Genomic DNA, 19,839 nt, shown 5'->3' with positions numbered 1-19,839 from the left:
ATCATTGCCTTAGATATCTTCATAATTATGCGCTTTTCTATCGATTGCTCGGCAGTAATTTGTTCACCCACCGTAATACATGCTATCTTGAGAGAAGCCACTAGTGAAATCTATGGCCCCCGGGTCTCTTTCTTATTATATGGCATATCTTTTATTTACATTGCATCTCGTTTACTATTTTGCAATCTTTACTTTCCAATCTATACAACAAAAATACCAAAAATATTTACTTTACTATCTCTATTAGATCTCACTTTTGCGAGTGACCGTGAAGGATTGACAACCCCTTTATCGTGTTGGTTGCAAGGTTCTTGATTGTTTGTGCAGGTACTATGTTACTTGTGCGTTGTCTCCTACTGGATTGATACCCTGGTTCTCAAAAACCGAGGGAAATACTTACGCTAGTTTGCTGCATCACCCTTTCCTCTTCAAGGGAAAACCAACGCATGATCAAGAGGTAGCACTACGCCTTCCGCGCCGCCACCCCCAGCTGATTCACCCGAGCACATGACTGCTAGGGTGGACCCATCTGAGGAGGAGGCTACGCGGAGTCCTGTCCACGAGCCTCGGGTCGACGGGCCTTCGGCCCACGAGACTCCGGACCAGGCTACGTCCCAGGAGATGTCCGGATGGGGTACCTGCACTACAAAAAAATACACTTCCGTGATGTTACGTGCTTGTCATAGTAGGTCACCTTTTCTGTCATGTATGTACATCCATGACGATTTTATGACAGAATCAAGATAGTCATACCTGTGCTACCGTAGAAGTGTTCCATGACAATACCAAAATTATCATCACGGAAGTGTTCACTTCCATGACGATAAATGACGCGTCATGGAAGTGCTTTCGTCAAGGGTAACCAACATGTGGCATCCACTGTAACGGGTCGTCGTTAAGCTACCGGGCCCGGTTTTGGATCCGATAACCCGTTAACAGCCCGGGCCAATGGGGATTTTCCACGTGTAAATTCTCATTGGCCGAAGGAAACACGTGTCAGCTCGTCATTGGGTCAGATAGACGCCTATGATATGTCGACATGTGCGACGGCCCACCACTGGCCCACTTAGCTTACAAATGCCGTCCCGTTTGACTTGGTCAAAAGTTAACGGGCCGGCCCATGAAAAGCCTTTTAACGGTCTGTTCGCAAATAGCGCCTTTTACGGCCCGGTGATACGTCTCTGTCGTATCTATAATTTTTTTATTGTTCCATGCCAATATTCTACAGCTTTCATATACTTTTGGCAACTTTTTATACTATTTTTGGGACTAACATATTGATCCAGTGCCCAGTGCCAGTTCCTGTTTGTTGCATGTTTTTTGTTTCACAGAAAATCCATATCAAACGGAGTCCAAACGGGATAAAAACTTACGGAGATTTTTTTGGAATATATCTGATTTTTGGGAAGAAGAATCAACGCGAGACGATGCCCGAGGGGGCCACGCTCGTGGCCACCCCGTAAGGCGGTTGGTGCCCTTCTTTCGCCGCAAGAATGTAACATCCCAAAATTCCAAATTTTGGAATGTTACATTAAATAGATAGTTTAGATTGATTATTTGATTGTGATGTGGTTACTTGTGTGAAATTGAGTGAAATTCGAAAAAATTTGAAAGTTAAATGAGAGGGAATAAAAGGACTTTCCCAAACTTTCATTTTTGCATTTATGATCTCCATGAATTCAAATTCTTTTCAAATACAAAACCCTAGAGAGAAGATGACATGACTTCTTCCATTTAATTAAATGAAAAGGGTTCTGGAAATATTGAATTTCATTTGGAAATATTTTCCAATTTAGAAACTTTATGCAACTCAAGGATTTTCACGAGTGAAGATAAATGACTTCTTCAAATTATATGAAATATGAGTTGGAAGTTTCAAAGAAACCAAATTTAACACCCCTTTGAAATCATTTTCAATTTGGCGTTATTTTGGTTTTGATTCAAATTATTTTTCTCCAAAAATAAAATATATGGAAAATAGGGTAAAATGATTCCCCACATCAGAAAATTGGAGAGAAATAAAATAGAAATCATTTTGGTATTTTTAAAATGATTTTTATTGGATTTTATTAGAGCTGTAGCACTCTTTGCTTTATTTGAATTTTTTTTATTTTGTTTGATGCTAGAAAAATGATCACGTTGTAGAAAATATTTTTCTGAAAATTTTGATATATTATATGCCTATAGTATTTTATTAATTTATTTAAGGTATTCTTTTATTTTCTTTGCACTATTTTTTTAATTCCCCGCCGCCGACTGGGCCGGCCCAGCTCCATCCAGGCTGTGGCCCAGCGCGCCCGCGCCCTTCCCCAACTCCGGCGGAGTCCGCCTCCGCCACAGAATCGCCACCGCCGCATGTGTCCGTGTGGGACTCCCTCCGCCGCCTCTCCGTTGCCGCTCCTCGACGCCACCGTTGCCTCCTCCTATAAATAGAGCCGCCCCAACCCCCTCTCCCCTCCTCCCAATGCGTCGCCACCGCCGCCACGCATCTCGCCGGAGCCGCCACCACCCCGCTCCGTCCCATCGCCGTGGATCGCCGCCGACGCCGCCATCCTCCTCGCCGCGACGCGCCGCCTCTCCCCGTGCCTCCGCCCGGCACCGCCGAGCCCCGGAGCCGCCGTCCCGTTCGAGCCGAGCCACCGCCTCCGCCGTCCGCCTCACCGCCGTCGAAGTCCGCCGCCGCTGGTAGCCCGCGTCCCCTCTCGACCATCGGATCTCGATCCGACGGGTTAGATCGCGTTCTGTTTTTTTCTGAACCGTTTTTATTTATTTAGCGAACGGTTCATCCGTTAGCCTAGGCAAAGAACGGTTCCGTTCGCTAGTCTCCCGTAACGAACGTTCGCTTTTTAGTCTTTCTTTTTTTCCGTTTAATTTCGGCCAGGGACCCATCCATGAATATTTTCTTCGCAGATGAGTCCCTAATCTTCAATCTATCACTACTTTTTACTCATTTATCCAAATCCAACGAAACCAACGCCCACTTCTTCGTTGTGATCTCCACTATCCAAATATTCAACTTAAACATGTTTTTGAGAGTTTTAAAATTTGAAGTCAAACAGATTTGAATTCAAACTTCTTTTGTTCATAACTCGAGTTTTATAACTCCGTTTGAGTTGATTCTTTTTGCAAATCGAAGCTCTTGACCTAAACTTTCTGATAGGGACAAATTCACCTAATTTTGGTACTGTTGGAAATTGTTTTCTGTTGCAAGAGTTATTTGCTTGGTTTTGATGTTTTCTGAATTGTCTTCTTCGTTCTTTCCGATCTTTTGAGTGATTTCTTATGTGTGGTTGCTATTGCTTGCTTACGATAGATTGACCGGAGTGTGACGAGTAAAACTATCTGGAGTTATGAGTTGAATCATCTTCATCAACAGTACAGGCAAGTTCACACCTTGATCATATCCCTTTCATACCCAGCTTTTTATGCATTAGTTTCAACCCTCGAACACTGCATGGTTAGGACTTGATAACATGTGGGTATTTGGAAGTAGTTGATGAGGTAGGAACCTATTGACATGCATTCAAACCCTGGGAGTTACTTCTACGTTATGCTCATACTACTCTGCTAAGCTCGTAGACGTGGATTGGTTGAGTGATTCATGACAGATGTGAGAGTTATTATTTAATGGTTAACTTAAGGTGGCTACTTTAATACACATCTGGGTGGAATGGTAGGGGCACCCTAGAGCATCCAGTGGTCTGCCCGGGCACCTGGAGAACCCAGTGCTTGCCCAAGGGGATCCCGGAGGACCCGTGTGATCACCCTATGGAATGCCACCCAGGCTCAAAGGGATCATAAGATTATTCATGCTAGAAACTTCCGTGTGCAGCCACAAGCTATTATGGGCTCTAGCATAGTTGAGTAGGTTGAATGACCTCTTCCAGTGGTAGGCTAGCAGATGTAGGGGATGTAGGTTGGTACTGTCTACCCAGGGTTAGATGTAATGCTTCTGAAAGACAGTGTCTCGGTTATCCGTTTCTCAAACACCATGTAGTGCGAGAAATCCAATGGAGGAGATCGAGTCTTGTGGGGAAAAGTGCGCAAACCTCTGCAGAGTGTACAAACTAATCATGATTAGCCGTGTCCCCGGTTATGGACATCTTGAGTCTCTGGTACTTGGATTATCATGTTGATCTCAACACTTTATTTAATTAATTTGATTGGGTTAATGATTACTATTTTGGGATTGAGTTGGAGGAACCTTCTCAATATTTCGACCAACTTTGTAGTTAAATAAAATATATTCCTTTGTTGTAGGAAAAATTAGCTTTATGCAAAAATAAACTTAGAGCTTTTCCACCAGCCAAATATGCATGTAGTGATAGCTGTTATTCATCATTATCCTATGGTGTGAATTTGCCAGTACATTCAATGTACTGACCCTTTGTGGCTGCAACGTCTCATGTTGCAGGATATCTTGTGACGAGTAAGTGATACGTTAGGGTTACGATTTCTACACTCAACTTTGCAGTTGGTGTTGATGGGAATCCACAACCTTGTTGTTACTTCCGCTATTTGGATTGAGGTAATAGTATTTACGTTACTTTATACATGTGATTTACCTCTGTTATAAATCCTCGAGTACTGTGTGTCAGCATACCGATCTAGGGATGACACTTAAGCACAGAGACTTGACCGTCTGAGGTCGGGTCGTTACAAGATGGTATCAGAGGACATGTTGACTATAGGACGTGACCCCTAGAAACTGGCAAGCCCATAGGAAAGATTTTCTCTACAACTTCATTTACAAAAGGATCTTTTACCTCTCTTCTTTTCTAAGCTTTATCAAAATATTCCCTTTTAGTTAGACTATACCCCTTTCCCCTTTTGATCACACGAAGATTCGACTGATGAGACCCCTCCGAGAAGATATCAGACAACTAAGACCACTTCGGAATGAAGAGGATTTTACCGAGCATTATAATGGAACCTACAACGGTTGAAGACTCCGAAGACTAGGAGAATTTGATGGCCCTGTAGAATTACCAGATTAATATGACCTAGGAAGGCTACTCTTATGGAACTTGGCAGACTATAGAAGCTGTCAATACCCGAGATCAAGGTGTATCGGAAAAAAGACCGGATCATGGAGCATTAGAACTAAAAGTTTTGTCAAGAAAGCCCTAAGGCAGGAGATATCAACTATGGAATGATAGCTCATGGAAATGACAAGAGCAAAAACATGGATATTCATGATGTTATGATTCGCCTGTGCTATTGTCACCGTGCTGAGATAAGCATGCATTTCTTCGGAAGGATTGGATGGTAGAAGATTAATGGAGCATCTATCCGCAAAGGATGCAATTTTAACCTTAGCTGGTGTGTCACCAGGATCTGGAGAATTGCATCAAGATGTTTAAGATGGATCCTCAGGAAGCTATATTTTGACAAGAAATTCGTGAAGAAATCAGGACCAGAAGCTGATAGTATCCAAACTGGAGGAGCAAAACCTCGAGATATCGGAGACTCGTCAGGAACTGAAGGATAGTAGGACCATAGTTCATGCCAAGGATGTTGAAACCCAGAAGTTTGGAATGCAACTCCAATATACTAAAGGACGTCACGACAGACTTCGCGTCAATAGAGATGGCCTGACAGTAAAACTTGAGAAGGACAAACACGATCGGAAGAAGCCATCGGAGACATGAAGAAGACTTGAAGAGTTTGATGACTTTGAAGATTTATTGACCTTTAGAAGACCAAAACCCCTAATATATAACTACATTAGATGCGACGTTTGTGAGCTGTCATTTGTTTGTTGTTTTCCCGACAGCCACAAAATAAAACTTGTCTTTTCAAAACTATTGTTTGTATTGTGTGTATCCCTCTCTCTCTCTCTCTCTCTCTTATCCCACCCCAAACCCTTGGAACCAATAGAGGATGAATGGCGATGAGCTTATATTTTTTGGACCGATGAGTCAATTGGAGACGGACCGATGGATTCAGAACATGGAGGATCACACGAAGAATAACCCTACAGTCGGAAAGGATATGACCCAGCATGCTCGTCAGTGCTTTGAAAGAGGTGCTACTACTTGGTGGATGATGTACCAAACCATCAGTAGATGGCAAGGAGTAACCACTTGGAAGGAATTTAAGTTGACTTTGCTAAAGTCTCGGTTTGTGTCCCAGAAATTTAAGCCTTATGGAAAGGATATGAAGAAGCCTTGTGCATGCAAGCTCTGTGGAGAAATAGGGCACAACCATAAGGAACACAGGGATGAATGCGCCCATTGTGAAGAAAATCACCCAGCTGAAGAATGCCCAACTAGGCATATTACTTGTTTCTTGTGTGAAGGGACTACCCACTACCCTGCTCAGTGTCACATTTACCCCATGGTTAGAAAAACTATCCAGCAGAAGAAAGAAGCAATGAAAGGAGCCCTCATGGAAAATTTAGAAGAACTTGTGATGAAGGAAGATGTCGAGGAGACATACAAAGGAAACAGAATTAAAGCCTGCACCAAGTCATGCTATTCATGTGGAGAAGAAGGACCTATCTCCCAAAATTGTTGGAATGGGGATCTAGTAGCATTCCCGACAGAAGAAGTAGAGTATGACCCACAGGAAATAAAAGCCCTGATTGGAATGGAAACGTCCAGGAAAAGAAATAGATTGGATTCCAGGAAGGACCTGAGTCATATCACATGTTTCAGGTGCAAAGAGTCAGGGCACTACTTCAGCAATTGCCCAAAAATGAAGCCGATGACCCCAGGAGGCTATATAATCACAAGGAAACCTCGAGACTTGTCAGAAGTAATATGTTTCCGTTGTGATGAAGCAGGGCACTTTTCCAGAGATTGTCCCAAGGAGAAGGAGACTTGTGTTAAACAGTTGATTCTGTGAGAAATATAGTAGAAGTGGAAACAATTCCTTTATACTGAGGTGTTAAGTTGATGCATGTAATGGAAACACGGGAGATTGTAATAATTTGAGGATCAATAAAGTTAGCATCATTGTTACTGATTTGGATTTATGAAGGAAGATTTTGACCATTTTCGAGGATATGAGAAATCTGGTCTATGGATGAATTTGTGCATTTCAAGGGTGGTAGTACCCTGTGCAGATTTGACCCCTGGAAAGGATAATGATGTTCCACGGAGTGGACTTCATAAGTACGAGTTTTATCTCGATATGTGGGATACCCGAGAATATGAAGGGATGAAGTACTATTGGATATAAAGGAGGTATAATGTTGGTAATATGGAGCAATTGTAATTCCATGATGAGTCTGAGTAATCACGTCTTAGTTTTGGTACCCGTAGAAGGAAGAGAGACAGTATAATTGGATGGATTTAAGAATGCTAGGAAGTTGTATGTTGGAATAAGGATCAGTTTCCCCGATGATGAGTTTAAGGTTCACAAGTGATGAGATGGGCCATAAACCACAGGCCCCAGGACCTGCCAAGAAGCAAGCACACTCTTGCTGACGGAAAAATCCTGGAAGGAGTTATGACTTTATCGATCAACGATCTTATAGGACTTACGCAAAACCTGAGAGTTGTGAAGAAACGATGGATGTTTGTTTGGCTTGTAGAATCCATGGATTTATCCGAACTTGGTTCGCTGACAAGAGAAATTATGCAATGCTTGTGAGGATGACCGAGTGTTAGAATGCGAGATTCGCTAAACCATATACAAGGTAATGATTTGGGTGCGGGATGGATTGATCACCATACCGACTTACTCTTATTATTCGCCTTGCTGTATGGGATGGTAAATCTGAGTGACTTGCCTATAGTAGCGAGACAACGATCAAAACCTTGTTTAAACCTTAGAATGGTATGACAATTTTCCCTTGTACAAGGCAGGTTTTGCCAACCGTAGGTCATACGGTGAGATTCAACCCAGACCCATTTCCTGCAGGAGAAACCATAAATTGTTGACCACCATGAGATATCGATAATTGGTTAGTATTGGCGCCAGACCCGTCAGCTAAGAAGACCCAGTCACAGAAGAATCGTACCAAGATGAAAGGATACAGAAGTATTGAGGAAAAGGTTATGCCACTATCGGTAGAGCCCAGAGTAGGAATTTTCCTGAGGATCTCAGACGATCGACACTGCCAACAATAAGGATGGAGTATATGCGTCTTGATGGAACCGTAACCATGATTCTAAGGGTGGTAGCACCCGAGACCCCGGAGATGATCGATGGATTTTGAGAAGACCCCCAAACCTAACCTATTTCTTGCTAGCCTCTCCGAATCTCGAGGGCGAGATTTGTTTTAAGGGTGGTAGGTTTGTAACATCCCAAAATTCTAAATTTTGGAATGTTATATTAAATAGATAGTTTAGATTGATTGTTTGATTGTGGTGTGGTTGCTTGTGTCAAATTGAATGAAATTCGAATTTTTTTGAAAGTTAAATGAGAGGGAATAAAAGGACTTTCCCAAACTTCCATTTTTGCATTTATGATCTCCATGAATTCAAATTCTTTTCAAATACAAAACCCTAGAGAGAAGATGACATGACTTCTTCCATTTAATTAAATGAAAAGGGTTTTGAAAATATTGAATTTCATTTGGAAATATTTTCCAATTCAGAAACTTTATGCAACTCAAGGATTTTCACGAGTGACGATAAAATTATATGAAATATGAGTTGGAAGTTTCAAAGAAACCAAATTTAACGCCCCTTTGAAATCATTTTCAATTTGGAGTTATTTTGGTTTTTATTCAAATTATTTTTCTCCAAAAATAAAATATATGGAAAATAGGGTAAAATGATTCCCTACATCAAAAAATTGGAGAGAAATAAAATTGAAATCATTTTGGTATTTTCAAAATGATTTTTATTGGATTTTATTAGAGCTGTAGCACTCTTTGCTTTATTTGAATTTTTTCGGATTTTATTTGATGCTAGAAAAAATGTTCACGTTGTAGAAAATCTTTTTCTGAAAATTTTGATATATTATATGCCTATAGTATTGTATTTATTTATTTAAGGTTTTCTTTTATTTTCTTTGCGCTGTTTTAAAAAAATCCCCCGCCGCCGACTGGGCCGGCCCAGCTCCATCCAGGCCGCGGCCCAGCGCGCCCGCGCCCATCCCCAACTCCGACGGAGTCCGCCTCGCCACGGAATCGCCGCCGCCGCCCGTGTCCGTGCGGGACTCCCTCTGCCGCCTCTCCGTTGCCCCTCCTCAACGCCACCGTTGCCTCCTCCTATAAATAGAGCCGCCCCGAACCCCCTCCCCTCCTCCCAATGCGCCGCCGCCGCCACGCATCTCGCCGGAGCCGCCTCCACCCCGCTCTGTCCCGTCGCCGTGGATCGCCGCCGACGCCGCCATCCTCCTCGCCGCGACGCGCCGCCTCTCCCCGTGCCTCCGCCCGGTGCCGCCGAGCCCCGGAGCAGCCGTCCCGTTCGAGCCGAGCCGCCGCTGCCACCGTCCGCCTCGCCACCGTCGAAGTCCGCTGCCGCCGGTAGCCCCCGTCCCCTCTCGATCGTCGGATCTCGATCCGGCGGGTTAGATCGCGATCTGTTTTTCTCTGAACCGTTTTTATTTATTTAGCGAACGGTTCATCTGGTAGCCTAGGCAGCGAACGGTTCCGTTCGCTAGTCTCCCGTAATGAACGTTCGCTTTTTAGTCTTTTTTCTTCTGTTTAATTTCGGCCAGGTACCCATCCGTGAATATTTTCTTCGCAGATTAGTCCCTAATCTTCAATCTATCACTACTTTTTACTCGTTTATCCAAATCCAACGAAACCAACGCCCACTTGTTCATTGTGATCTCCTCTATCCAAATAATCAACTTAAACATGTTTTTGAGAGTTTTAAAATTTGAAGTCAAACAGATTTGAATTCAAACTTCTTTTGTTCATAACTCGAGTTTTATAACTCCGCTTGAGTTGATTCTTTTTGCAAATCGAAGCTCTTGACCTAAACTTTCTGATAAGGCCAAATTCACCTAATTTTGGTACTGTTGGAAATTGTTTTCTGTTGCAAGAGTTATTTGCTTGGTTTTGATGTTTTCTGAATTGTTTTCTTCGTTCTTTCCGATCTTTTGAGTGATTGCTTATGTGTGGTTGCTATTGCTTGCTTACGATAGATTGACCGGAGTGTGACGAGTAGAACTATCAGGAGTTATGAGTGAGAATCATCTTCATCAACAGTACAGGCAAGTTCACACCTTGATCATATCCCTTTCATACCCAGCTTTTTAAGTATTAGTTTCAACCCTCGAACGCTGCATGGTTAGGACTTGCTAACATGTGGGTATTGGGAAGTAGTTGATGAGGTAGGAAACTATTGACATGCATTCAAACCCTGGGAGTTACTTCTACGTTATGCTCATACTGCTCTGCTAAGCTCGTAGACGTGGATTGGTTGAGTGATTCATGACAGATGTGAGAGTTATTATTTAATGGTTAACTTAAGGTGGCTTCTTTAATACACGTCTGGGAGGAATGGTAGGGGCACCCTGGAGCACCCAGTGGTCTGCCCGGGCACCTGGAGAACCCAGTGCTTGCCCAAGGAGATCCCGGAGGACCCGTGTGATCACCCTATGGAATGCCACCCAGGCTCAAAGGGATCATAAGATTATTCATGCTAGAAACTTCCATGTGCAGCCACAAGCTATTATGGGCTCTAGCATAGTTGAGTAGGTTGCATGACCTCTTCCAGTGGTAGGCTAGCAGATGTAGGGGATGTAGGTGTAACACCCCCAGTGTCATGCTACAGTAATCCCCTGTTAATGGTGCCATGTCATCATGTTACTGTTGCTTATCTTCACTTGATCCAAATCACAATTCAAATTCAAATCCAACCTATAGTCAAAAATTCATATTTGTCGGACATGAAATCTAAAATATTCATCTTGTGCCAAATAATCCCATAACTAATATTGGTAGTGAACCAATATTTTGCAAAGTGTTTAAGTGCACTAAACTAGCTAGAATAGTGCTTATAACATTTTTAATGCTTTTTAAATAGTAAACAAGTATAAACCTATTTTATTAAAGGGCCAAATCATTTGTGGTAGTAGTTAATTTAATAATACTAATTTAGGGGCTAGTGTTGTATTTTATAAAGCTAATAAAATAAAACAAATAGGGAAAATACAAACTTAATAAAAAAAGCCCACAACCCCCTGCCCCCTGGGCGTAGGCCACCCAACCGAACCCCTCCCCTTTGTCGTCTACCCCGCTACAGGAAGACGACCGAGACGACCCGAGCCGAGTCCCAGCCGGATCGCCTCGCCGGCGAACTCCCCCCTGGTGGATAAGATCGCCACGGCCCTCGCCTCCTCGATCCCCTCTCCCACTCGGTCCCCACTCACTCACTCTCTTCCCCTCGCCCGTGCTCCCATCCCCCTCAGATCCACCTCGCCCGCTAATGCCGTCACCGCGTCGTCGTCGTCGCCGCGCAACAGAGCCTCCCTGAGCTTCACGGCGGTGTCCAAGAGCCCCGGCGGGTCCTGCTTCGTCAACTACACCACCGGAGCGAGGCTGGAGAGCCTCGACGCCGTCTCCCACATCGTCTTCGTCTTCGGAACGCCGCCGTCGGTCGCTTTCGATCCACAACCACCGCTGCCTCCCTGCCTCCGTCGAGCTCGGCCACCGCATCGATGTGAGGCCGCCTTTCCGTTTCCCCCTCCCCCCTTCTGTTTCCCTGCCTTAGGACGCCCCCACCACGCCCGAGCTCCCGGAGAGCTTGTGGTCGCCGTGCTCGTGGCCGCACAGTCGCGAGCCCCTCCTGTGCGCGCCCACTCGCGCCCCGCCTCTACTCACTCACGCGCCCGTCCCCCTATTGCCGCGCTGCCGCACTCGCCCCATCCCTGCTCGCCGTTAACCCGGCGCAGCTTTGCCCCGTCACCAGCAGCTGCTCCCCGCGCCCCCGCAGCCCAGCGCTCGCCTGCTGCCGCCAGCCGCCTGCATGCGCGTGGCCGCCCCTCCCCCAGTCGCGGCCTCGCTCACCCCGGCTGGCGCCCGCCGCCCCGTGCCCGCCGCAGGCCCGAGCTCCACCGCCGCCCCGCTCACTGACGCCGCCGCCACAGCCCACCACCGGCTCCCCCACGGCCACCGTTCGACTCGCCCGGGAGCGCTCGTTCGAACGCCACCACCCACGCGAGCTCCCCTGGCCGGAGTCGGCCTGCCGGCGATCGCCGGAGCCGCCGGATTAGCGCCGGTGGTTACGCTGACGTGGCACCATTAGATTAGGTTAATCACGCGCTTAATTACCTTCCCTGTGTATGACAGTGGGACCCGCTGTTTAATTAGAACCATTTAAGTAAAGGAAATAAACTGTTAGTTTTAAGCTGAGTCACTGACTACTGGGTCCCGCTGGACCCAATTTACTAGTCAACTCTGCTGACTGGGGACTCCCAGTCAGTGACAGGTGGGACCCCGTGGGCCCCTTTGACTTCATTGACTGGGCTGACTCAGCCCCCTGGCCCCACATGCCAGTCTTACTAGCACGTATGTGGGTACACTTCTGTGTACCCGTAGTAATTTCCCTTTTATTTTCGATTTAAATTAAATTCAGAAAATGAATAAAACTTAGTAAATTCATATAAATTAATTCGTAGCTCTGATGAAAATAATTTATATATGAAACTTGCTCAGAAAAATATGACGATTCTGAATATGCCCTCCGTTCGTCTGTCAAATTCCCCTAGCATAGCGAACCTGCAACTTTCCCTCTCCGGTTCATTTGTCTGAAAACGCGAAACACCGGGGATACTTTCCTGGATGTTTCCCCCCTTCGCCGGTAACACCTTCTACCATGTTAGGGCACCACCTAGCGACGTTACTTGTCATGTCATGCATCGTTATGCATCTGTTTGCATTGTATTCATTGTTTCTCCCCCCTCTTCTCTCTGGTAGACTGCGAGACTGACGCCGCTGCTGGTGCCCCGATCGACTACGTTGTTGACGACCCCTACTTGCCAGAGCAACCACAAGCCCCCCCTTTGATCATCCCAATATCGCCCATTCCATTCTCTCATGCTTGCATTCGATTTTACTACTGTTATTGTTTGCTCCTACTCTGATGCATAGCCTGCTTTTGTAACCTACTCATTGTACCTTGCCTGCTTATCCTAAACTGCTTAGTATAGGTTGGTTAGTGATCCATCAGTGACCCCCACCTTGTCCTTATTGCCCCTGCTTCATCATCGAAGACCCAATCAACGGGATCGAAGACCAGGCCCCGACACTGCACATCACTTTCCCCTTTTGTTGCTCGACTCTGCAGAGTTACCATCGAGTGCCGAGGGTGGAACCTATACACCACTCCTGATGAGATCTCTGTAGTGTAGCTATTCGGTCATGGTCATCGAGGTTGATTTCCTCCTTAACCACTTCCGACACGACTCTGTCGTGCAACCCCTCAAGTGTGAACCTCGGGGGTGGTTCCTCTTACGTTCACCTTGATGATTACATCGAGTGGAATTCACCGGGGGTGATTCCTCGGGTTTTCCCCTTGATGTTTGGACACACGGATACTTGGACTTTACAACTGTTACATGGAAAGGCGGGTCGACCCTGAGGGGTACCCGCGAGTGATGTGGAGACAGGTTGACCTGGAGGGTGCCCACGAGATAATTACGAGGCGTGGCCGGGCATTCCTAGCCCTTGCCGCAAGTCCTCGAGACGGGGCAATGGGGTCACATCTTTCGTGAGTCTCTGCTTGTTACCGCGTGCTCCTAATCCACTATGATTTGGATATTTGATCCGAGGGGCCTCTGGCCTGATAGCACTAACCATCACGTGGGCATAGTATGGGCGTTCTGCGTCGTATGCATCAGCGAAGCTTAATTAGACGTCAGCGACTGAGCGGCGCGCGCCGGGTTGGACTGGTAAGCACCTACCTTTTTAAGGAGGTAGCTAGGTCAGCTCACCGGCCGCGTTCGCAACGTGCAGGAGTTCCCGGGCGATGGCCCATGACCCCTGGTGGCATAGGTTTAGTCCGGCGTGCTGGCCTCTCTATTAAGCCTAGGTCGGGTTGCGTCGTATTGTTTGGCCGAGGCCGGGCATGACCCAGGAAAGTGTGTCCGGCCAGAGTTAATCGAGCGTGGTGGGTAAGTTGGTGCACCCCTGCAGGGAAGAAAACATCTATCGATAGCCTGTCCTATGGTTACGGACACTTGGAGTTGTATCCCGATCGATACAACTAGAACTGGATACTTGAGATGAGAGATGGATATGAGAAATGGATAGTATGGCTCTGGGATTGCTTTCTCGCAGGGAGTCGAGAAAGGATCTCTGGCCGAGGTTGATAACACTTCTACTACTTTACTTTATGCTACTCTACTCCCTCCTATTGCTGCAAGTTGGTGGTTTCCAGAAGATGCTAGTCTTCGATAGGCTAGGCTTTCCCCTTCTCTTCTGGCATTCTGTAGTTCAGTCCACATATATAGCCCATTTCACTTATACCGATGCATATGTAGTGTAGATCCTTGCTTGCGAGTACTTTGGATGAGTACTCACGGTTGCTTTGCTCCCCCTTTTCCCCCTTTCTTCTTCTTTCCGGTTGATGCAACCAGATGTCGGAGCCAAGGAGCCAGATGCCACTGTCGATGCCTACTACTACGTGGAGACCGCCGACGACCAGGAGTAGTTAGGAGGCTCCTAGGCAGGAGGCCTTGCCTTTTTGATCGTAGATGCTTTTGTGCTGGCCTTCTTAAGGCAAACTTGTTTAACTTATGTCTGTACTCAGATATTGTTGCTTCCGCTGACTCGTTTGTATTCAAGCTGATGTATTCGAGCCCTCTGGCTTGTAATATAAAGCTTGTATTATTTTAATTTGTGTCCAGAGTTGTGTTGTGATATCTTCCCGTGAGTCCTTGATCTTGATCATACACATTTGCGTGTATGATTAGTGTACGATTGAATCGAGGGCATCACAGTAGGTTGGTACTGTCTACCCAGGGTTAGAGTTAATGCTTCTGAAAGACTGTCTCTCGGTCATCCGTTTCTCAAATACCATGTAGTTCATGAAATCCAACGGAGGAGATCGAGTCTTGTGGGGAAAAATGCGCAAACCTCTGTAGAGTGTACAAACTAATCATGATTAGCCGTATCCCCGGTTATGGACATCTTGAGTCTCTGGTACTTGGATTATCATGTTGATCTCAACACTTTATTTAATTAATTTGATTGGGTTAATGATTACTATTTTGGGATTGAGTTGGAGGAACCTTCTCAATATTTCGACCAACTTTGTAGTTAAATAAAATATATTCTTTGTTGTAGGGAAAAATTGGCTTTATGCAAAAATAAACTTAGAGCTTTTCCACCAGCCAAATATGCATGTAGTGATGGCTGTTATTCATCATTATCCTATGGTGTGAATTTCCCAGTACATTCAATGCACTGACCCTTTGTGGCTGCAACGTCTCATGTTGCAGGATATCTTGCGACGAGTAAGTGATATGTTACGGTTACGATTTCTACACTCAACTTTGCCGTTGGTGTCGATGGGAATCCACAACCTTGTTGTTACTTCCGCTATTTGGATTGAGGTAATAGTATTTACGTTACTTTATACATGTGATTTACCTCTATTATAAATCCTCGAGTACTGTGTGTGTCAGCATACCGATCCAGGGATGACACTTAAGCACAGAGACTTGACTGTCTGAGGTCGGGTCGTTACAAAGAACACCAATATCCGGATACAAATCGTGTTAAAATTTCAGCCCAATCGGAGTTACGGATCTCCGGGAACATAAGAAACGGTGAAGGACAGAATCTGGAGCGCAGAAACAGAGAGAGACAGAGAGACAGATCAAATCTCGGAGGGGCTCTCGCCCCTCTGCCGCCATGGAAGCCATGGATCAGAGGGGAAACCCTTCTCCCATCTAGGGGGAAGGTCAAGGAAGAAGAAGAAGAAGGGGGGCCCTCTCCCCCTCTCTCCCGGTGGCGTCGGAACGCCGCCGGGGCCATCATCGTGTGACGGCGATCTACACCAACACCTCCGTCATCTTCACCAACATATTCATCACCTTCCCACATCTATCTACAGCGGTCCACTCTCCTGCAACCCGCCGTACCCTCTACTTGAACATGGTGCTTTATGCTTCATATTATTATCCAATGATGTGTTGCCATCCTATGATGTCTGAGTAGATTTTCGTTGTCCTATCGGTAATTGGTGAATTGCTATGATTGATTTAATTTGCTTGTGGTTATGTTTTTGTCCTTTGGTGCCCATCATATGAGCGCGCGCGTGGATCACACCATAGGGTTAGTTGTATGTTGATAGGACTATGTATTGGAGGGCAAGAGTGATAGAAGCTTCAACCTAGCATAGAAATTGATGCATACAGGATTGAAGGGGGACCAATATATCTTAATGCTATGGTTGGGTTTTACCTTAATGAACGTTAGTAGTTGCGGATGCTTGCTAATAGTTCCAATCATAAGTGCATAGAATTCCAAGTCAGGGATGACATGCTAGCAGTGGCCTCTCCCACATAAAACTGCTATCGGTCTAGTAAAGTAGTCAATTGCTTAGGGACAATTTCACAACTCCTACCACCACTTTTCCACACTCACTATACTAACTTTATTGCTTCTTTATCTAAACAGCCCCAAGTTTTTATTTACGTGCTCTTTATATTCTTGCAAACCTATCCCGTTACACCTACAAAGTACTTCTAGTTTCATACTTGTTCTAGGTAAAGCGAACATTAAGCGTGCGTAGAGTTGTATCGGTGGTCGATAGAACTTGAGGGAATATTTGTTCTACCTTTAGCTCCTTGTTGGGTTAGACACTCTTACTTATCGAAAGAGGCTACAATTGATCCCCTATACTTGTGGGTTATCAAGACCTTTTTTCTAGCGCCGTTGCCGGGGAGTTATAGCGTGGGTGAATATTCTCGTGTGTGCTTGTTTGCTTTATCACTAAATAGTTTTTATTTTGTGCTCTTGTTTTCTACCTTTAGTTATGGGTAGGAAACACAAAATACCAAAAGAATTAGTGGTAGCTACTGAACCAATGGTTGAAGAACCACTCAAAATCTATCACACTACTGAAGCTTTTTACTTGGATCATCTTTGATCCCTATGTGCTTGGGCTGAAACCCCAACTAGCTTAGTTGGGGGCAAATCTTTAGATGAGCATGCTTGTTATGTTCGACACCGCATATCTGAAAAAGGGGAACTTTTACTGGATCAAATTCATCATTTGCAGTGCTATGCTTGGAATTTATGTGAAATATATGATTGAACTTGTTGTTCTAAAGACCCTAAGAAACACCTTCCTTACCAATGTGAGTTTAGTGATAATGGAATCGTATCTTCGTATACTAAGGGTGTTTATAATTACTATGATGTTCAACAAATTGAAGACTTTGTTGCTTTTAGGGGTACTTGTGAGATTGCTTCTTTTATTGAAGAGTGTGATACTACTCTCTACAAATCTGAAAATTTGGCCATAGTTAAATATTGCTATGATAATTATGCTTCTAATCCTTATATTAAACCATATATTGAGGACTCCTCCGCTGTCCAAGAAGAGACTAATATTCTGCAGGAGTCTATGGAAGAAGAAATTAATGACATTGTGAGCTCATTGGATAAAAAGATGAGGAGGAGAGCGAAGAACAAAAGGAGGAAGAGCGGATTGATCACCCGTTCCCACCATCTAATGAGAGTAACTCTTTATCCCATACATTGTTTAATTTCCCTTCGAATTTACCGAAGGGTGAATGCTATGATGATTGTTATGATCCCGTTGATTCTTTTGAAATATCCCTTTTTGATGATGCTTACTATGCTTGTGGCCAAGATGCCAATATGAATTATGCTTATGGAGATGAACTTTCTATAGTTCCTTATGTTAAACATGAAATTGTTGCTATTGCACCCACGCATGGTGGTCCTATTATCTTTTTGAATTCTCCCGACTACACTATATCGGAGAAGTTTGCCCTTATTAAGGATTATATTGATGGGTTGAGTTTTACTACTACACATGATGATTTTGATAGATATAATATGCATGTGCTTGCTGCTCCTACTTGCAATTATTATGACAGAGGAACTATATCTCCACCTCTCTATGTTTCCCACACGATAAAATTGCAAGAAACTGCTTATGCTATGTATTGGCCTTTACTTTGTGTGCATGAATTGTTCTTTTATGACATGTCGATGCATAGGAAGAGAGTTAGACTTCGTCATTACATGATATATGTTACTTTGTGCTCACTACTAACTTACAAATCATTGTTAATTAAAATTGGCTTTGATATACCTTGGGATCCGGGTGGATCCATTACTTGAGCACTATATGCCTAGCTTAATGGCTTTAAAGAAAGCGCTGCCACGGAGACAACCCGGAAGTTTTAGAGAGTCATTTATTTCTGTTGAGTGCTTTTATAAAGTTTAAAAAACAAAAAAATATAGAGGGGAACCCAAAACCTTTCAAAAAGGAAAGTGAAAGTGAGAGAGACAAGCATTGTTGAAGTGGGGGAGCTCCTTGAACTTTGTTCATGCCCACGGAAACTTTGTGAATCTTGATTACAGAAACTTTTCAACAAAAATAATTATCCCCTTGTACAATTCCATTGTATTATAAAAATAAAGTGCCAAGATTTGCCTTTAGGATGTTTACATTGCTTGTTGGTTTGTGCGGTGCAAAACAGAAACTTTGGCTGTAGTGCGCGATTTCACATTTTTTACTGGAGCGTCAAACGGTTCTGAAACTTTTTGCACTGTCTTTCTATACAAATTGTTTATTTTTCCTAATTTTTCAGAATTTTTGGAGTACCAAAAGTATGGTGAATGTTCAGATTACTATAGACTGTCATATTTAAGACATATTCTGTTTTTGATGCATTGTTTGCTTGTTTTGATGAAACTATCGATTTCTATCAGTGGATTAAGCCATGGAAAAGTTATATTACAGTAGATACAATGCAAAAACAAAATATGAATTGGTTTGCAACAGTACTTAGAGTAGTGATTTGCTTTATTATACTAACGGATCTTACCAAACTTTGTGTTGAGTTTTGTGTGGATGAAGTGATCAAGGATCGAGGAGGTCTTGATATGAGGAGAAGGAGGAGAGGAAAGAGCTCAAGCTTGGGGATGACCAAGGCACCCCAAGTAAATATTCTAGGAGACTCAAGCGTATAAGCTTGGGGATGCCCCAGAAGGCATCCCATCTTTCTTCAACAAGTATCGGTATGTTTTCGGTTTCGTTTCGTTCATGTGATATGTGCAAACCTTGGAGCGTCTTTTGCATTTAGTTTTCACTTTTCTTTGATGCACCATGCTGGTATGAGATAGTCCATGGTTGATTTATAGAATGCTCATTGCACTTCACTTATATCTTTTGAGTATGGCTTTATAGAATGCTTCTTGTGCTTCACTTATATCATTTGAAGTATGGATTGCCTGTTTCCCTACACATAGAAAACCGCCATTTGTAGAATGCTCTTTTGCTTCACTTATATTTGTTAGAGCATGGGCATATCTTTTGTAGAAAGAATTAAACTCTCTTGCGTCACTTATATCTATTTAGAGAGTTGACAGAAACTGGTCATTCACATGGTTAGTCATAAAATCCTACATAAAACTTGTAGATCACTGAATATGATATGTTTGATTCCTTGCAATAGTTTTGCGATATAAAGATGGTGATATTAGAGTCATGCTAGTGGGTAGTTGTGGATTGTATAAATACTTGTGTTGAAGTTTGTGATTCCCGTAGCATGCACATATGGTGAACCGTTATGTAACGAAGTTGGAGCATGAGGTATTTATTGATTGTCTTCCTTATGAGTGGCGGTCGGGGACGAGCGATGGTCTTTTCCTACCAATCTATCCCCCTAGGAGCATGCGCTTAGTACTTTGTGTCAATGACTAACAGATTTTTGCAATAAGTA

The sequence above is a fragment of the Aegilops tauschii genome, chromosome 3 (genome assembly GCF_002575655.3).
Source record: "Aegilops tauschii subsp. strangulata cultivar AL8/78 chromosome 3, Aet v6.0, whole genome shotgun sequence".
Classification (NCBI taxonomy): Eukaryota; Viridiplantae; Streptophyta; class Magnoliopsida; order Poales; family Poaceae; genus Aegilops; species Aegilops tauschii.
Note: the sequence above shows the minus strand (reverse complement) of the source record.